Source organism: Palaemon carinicauda, chromosome 45, assembly GCF_036898095.1.
Source record: "Palaemon carinicauda isolate YSFRI2023 chromosome 45, ASM3689809v2, whole genome shotgun sequence".
Lineage (NCBI taxonomy): Eukaryota > Metazoa > Arthropoda > Malacostraca > Decapoda > Palaemonidae > Palaemon > Palaemon carinicauda.
The window spans coordinates 10,643,637-10,649,095 of NC_090769.1; the positions used below are offsets into that span (position 1 = coordinate 10,643,637).

Genomic DNA, 5,459 nt, shown 5'->3' on the forward strand with positions numbered 1-5,459 from the left:
GTGTTTGATGACGTCACTTAGGGAGGCGCCTATGAAAAAAAATAATGCATAGAATATAAGAAAAAAAGAAACATTCAGTGGCTTAATATTTATTATAAATATAACTGGTGGTAAATGTTAGTCTTTAAAGAGTTTCGATTATCATTGTGATTTCTGTTTCCAGATTACATTATCTAATCTCCTATATTTTAGGGGCACACATAGATTGGTGTATCTTTTGTATAAAAAAAAAAAATAAAAAATCAATACAGTCGGGAGTAAAATAACTTTTTCAGTCTTTCTAGTTGAATTTATACATACATCATTTTACATTCCAAATTGGCCGAGTTTACTGAAGTTTTGTTTTACTTCTTATAGTAATGTTTAAATATTTGGAGATGTATCTAATTAAAACTTCTTTGTTAAATGATAAAACTAAAATTAAAGATGGAACCTTAATACTTTGTATTTGTAAATCTTATAGTTATACGAAAGAAGACACTAAAAGTGGCTTTTTAAATGGAATACGACTAGAACTTACAACGATCTTCCAGTTTAGATATATAAAGAAATGAATGATAAGCTCCTCAAATAAGAATTAAGTTAAAATTTATTTTTGCCTTCAAAAGTTAGTGATATGAAATTCATGCTGAAATTTAACTGGGAAATCCTTCATCAGTACAGTAAGTATATAAGGTGAAAAACAAAATTATTTATTTATATTAGTATGGGATACAAATTTTGTTTTCTTTAAGAAGAATACCTTCTAAAGAAAACGAAATTTAGGGGAAACCTTTGCTGATGCTTTACTCAATTAAATAGCTAACAAATCTTATAGATAATGTTGTACCTCTACCTTTAACTCTAACTTTCACTTGTTTTGATATACATGATAATATATAGCTATGATCTTATCATCTCATATCATGTATATCATATCTCGACTTTTGAAAGGTTTAATATACAATTTATTTAACAAAACCATTAAATTTCAATTCCTTCAGAATGAATTCGTTTAGTATCTCTCTCTCTCTCTCTCTCTCTCTCTCTCTCTCTCTCTCTCTATATATATATATATATATATATATATATATATATATATATATAACATATATATATATATATATATATATATATATATATATATATATATATATAGTTAACATGAAAATCGATCTTCCACACATTATCTGGTAACATGAGTTGGCTAAATAAAATAACCTAGGTACTTAATTTACTTCATGGGCTTTTTTTTTATTTTTTTTTTTTTGGTCCTATCATACATGGAAACCCTGTACCCTACAGGAACTAAAATATGCCTGCTTTATACAGTCATTAACTAAGGGGGAAAGGTGGCCATGTATTAACGGAAACCATCCACGTATATTTCTGATTTTTTTCTGAAGTGGTTTTTGAACTGAAGGAGAGAGAACCTTTTAATTGTGTCTGCCCCTATAACTGTGCAGGGGGCTCAATCTTTGCCGTGTAGTAGGCCATGTGAGTGAACCATCAGTCAATTGTGGAAGGTTCCTGGTTAGAGGGATTGGTTTGTTGATAGGCAATGTCGCTCGTTGGGAGTGACTCTGTTCCAGATAAGTTGCAGTTTCTCTCTTTGGTGAAGCCATCGTCAGTGTCATCTTCTTCCATATACTCCTGGAGATCTGTAAGAGAAATGCTCTCTTCACGACCTAACGGCACCATACATATATTCAAAGGACAGCGTTGTCACCATGGGATCACCACTGGGAGTTCTTTGCGCAAACTGCTACATGGGAGTACAGTAGTAGAAGAGCAAGTTTTCCCGTGTAACCACTGGCCTGACATATAAGTGAGATATAACAATGACACCTTCATTAAGCCCACTTCCTGGCAGAACATTGTGGTATTCTCTCACACTTTTGAGGAGTGCAGTTTCCTATTGTGCTCAAGCACAGGCACAGTGGACAACTCCCCTTCTTGGATGTTCTGATTAAAGCTACCACAACAGGGTTCATATGTCAGTCTACACAAGCCAATGAACCTCACACTTTGCTTGAATGGTGACAGTGAATCCCCCACCAGATATAAGGCCTCGACCATCTCAACCATCGAGGCCTTCGTGAAGATGGCAATATTTCAGTGGTCCTTTGGGAAGGCTATAATGGAGGAACTGAACCATGTTTAAAGGTCACTTGTGAATTTCTTAGGCAAGGGACAGTGACATTGTCTTATTAAGCAGGACTATGCTCTAGAGACTGACCATACATACATATGATCAGCATCCAAGCCTCATCACCCAAGCTAAGATCAAGGAGGGCCCGGCAATGGCTGCTGATGACTCAGCAGATAGAGCTATAGGCTCCCCAAACCCAACATCCTTAGCTCACAAGGGTGGTGAGGTTGCAGTGACCAAAGGAACTAACAAGTTTGAGTGGGACTCAAACTCCAGTCTAGCGATCACCAGTCAGAAACGTTACCCCATAGGCCACCACAACCCTTGTAACAATGGGTATCCTAACAGATAGGGCTATCGAAAGATCAAGAAAGCCCTAGACACCTGGTATGGTGTGGAACAGCAAAATGTGACCAGCACAGGATACGTAAATCTCTACAACAAAAGACCTAATGCACCGTAATTACCAACAAAATGATTGAGTTATTGAGGACATTGTATGAAACAGCATCTTTCCTTTGCAAGCGAATACAAAACTTAATTATGTAATTTACTACAAAGCCAAGACCTTGGTAATGAAAAATATCCCACTCCTTCCATGCAGAAGAGTCTGAAGAGAATGATTTGTCTACCCTTACCAATACACCATCTGAGGATGCCCCAGCAGCTAGATTGGAATAACCACCATGAAGTTATCGAAACACCTGTCCCGTCACATACAGCTAGTTCTATTAAGGCATATTGCAAGCAGATTCATAATACAGTAGAACCCGGTAGAACCATTCCACAATAGGACCACATCGTGAACAATACGGAAATCATCGGCAATGCCCCCGACAGCAGCTGCCTTGTAATTCTGGAGGCCCTACTGATATTATTATCATTATTATTATTATTATTATTATTATTATTATTATTAGCTAAGCTACAACCCTAGTTGGAAAAGCAAGAGGCTATAAGCCCAAGGGCTCAAATAGGGAAAAATAGCCAAGTGAGGAAAGGAAATAAATAACCAGAGAAATAATGAACAATTAAATACCCGATTAGGAAGATCATTCCACAACTTGGTTACAGCTGTAATAAAACTTCTAGAATACTGTGTAGTATTGAGACTCATGATGGAGAAGGCCTGAATATTAGAATTAACTGAATGCCTAGTATTACGAACAGGATAGAACTGTCCAGGAAGATCTGAATGTAAAGGATGATCAGAATTATGAAAAATTTTATGCAACATGCATAACGAACTAAGCGAATGACGGTGCCAGAGACTAATATTTAGATCAGTGTTACGTTCAACCATCGTACACGACGTAGATTATGCAAATCTACGGCAAAAATGCCAAACAATAGCAAAACATTAAAAGCAAATGAAAATGATAGCGAGCAAACAGAAAATATAACTATATTTAAGATTTAACATAAACATTTACAGCATTACACAAGATTCACCGAATACTCACAGCACACCAAACCTAATGGGTAAATATACAAAGTTAAGAAGAAGTAGGTCGAGTTGACTTCACAAACTTCTATGCAGCGAGGGACAGATGACGTTGCTTATATAAAAGGTTGACATGAAGGATCAGAGCTTCTGATGATGAAGAGATAAATTTCCTGAACTTCTTTAACTTCTTCAAGATACTCTATCGTTGTGTGTAGTCACTAATTTTCAGAGTCAGAGGGTGTAGCGGAAAAATGTCTCCAAACACGAGTGGTGTTCAGTCAGGTCTCTCTTCTCTCTCTTGCTTGCTTGCTTGTTAGATTGTCCAGCCTTGTGCTGGACACATGCTCTTGCGTTGGCAGCCCGTAGTCTTTTCTCTCACTTCCCCTGTCCTTTTATATACATGGGACCAATACTCCCAAATGTTCGTGACTCACTTCACTAAAAGCGCCCAGGACTAGCATACGCAACATGAAGCCAAGTGACGGACACATTCTCGAATCATCTCGTACTGTATAGCTTTCGCCCGTTAAATTGCTGGCGTCGAAGCAGAATCTCGAACACTCGTAGAAGAAACATCGATATTTTCGATTTACAATTACATTAACATATATAAAAAATGAAGTTTTATTCTTACATTAACATACATGAAAAAATAAGCCCTTTTAACAAGTTTTATCATAAAGTATACATAAACAACATGCATAATAACAATCAGGAATAAGAAATTTAATGGACCGTAAGTTCCTGTTCAACAAATTAAGATGAGAATCAGCAGCTGAAAAGAACAATACTCGAAACAAGATAAAATGAAAGAATTAAAACATATCTTCAGAATAGATTGATCACTGAAAATCTTGGAAGACTTTCTCAATAAGCCAATTTTTGTGCAATTGAAGACAGACCTAGTATGTTTCTCAAAAGTAAATTTGCTGTCGAGAATCACACCTAAAATTACATACACAGTTAAAGAAACATTATCAATGCTGAGATCCAGATGTTGAGGAGCTACTGTCCTTGACCTACTTACAATCATACTTTGAGTTTTGCTAGGATTCAACTTCATGCCTCATAATTTGCATGATGAACCAATTTTAGCTAGATCTCTATTAAGGGATTCAGCAACCCCAAATCTACATTCAGAAGATGGAATTGATGCAAGGAGTGTAGCATCATTTGCCTATGCAACAAGCTTGTTTTCTGGGCCAAACCACATGTTATGTGTATAAAGTATGAAAATTAATGGGCCAAGAACACTACCATGAGGAACACCAGATATCCCATTCCTATATTCACTATGGTGCCCATCAACAACAACTCTTTGCGATCTATTGCTTAAAAATTCAATAATAATGCTAAGAAACGACCCACCCACTCCAAACTGTTTGAGTTTGAAAACACCGTCAAAGGCAGCACTAAAATCAAGGCTAATCATACGAACTTCCTGACCGCAATCAAAGGATTTCTGTACACCACTGAAGACATAGCATGAGGGAAAATAAAGATACAAGATTGAATGAAAATGAAAACTATATTTGGCATGACTGAATGATGAAAATACACCATGCTCCGCAGGAACGAAAGCACTGAATAGTTCATTAGTTTCTTCCATAAAATTAAATAAAATTCTACTTCCTTTGAAATAACTAATGTTCACTTGGAGCTCATAAAATAATTCTATGCAATTTTATTTTCTCTTAGCCTTAATTGCACTGAATATCATACCAAGTAATTTTTAAAAAATGATACAGTATGAAATATATTAGAGAATAATTGATAAAGTATACAGCAATAAATATAAATATAAATTTGACTGAACACACCATCTAGAACATGAACAACAGACAATATTTTTTCTTTCCTTTCTTTTTATTTTCAGAGAAA

At 35.7% G+C, this 5,459-nt stretch overlaps 1 protein-coding gene across 1 annotated transcript in view; it reads right to left on the reverse strand.

Moving 5' to 3' along the window:
• Window positions 1–5,281: 5,281 nt before the first annotated feature.
• LOC137634772 (NK1 transcription factor-related protein 2-like) overlaps window positions 5,282–5,459 on the reverse strand; it is a 16,152-nt gene continuing 15,974 nt past the window's right edge. The window contains exon 4 of the mRNA XM_068367302.1: window positions 5,282–5,459. This exon is cut by the window's right edge and continues 456 nt beyond it. The gene's annotated coding sequence lies outside the window, so the exon portion shown is untranslated.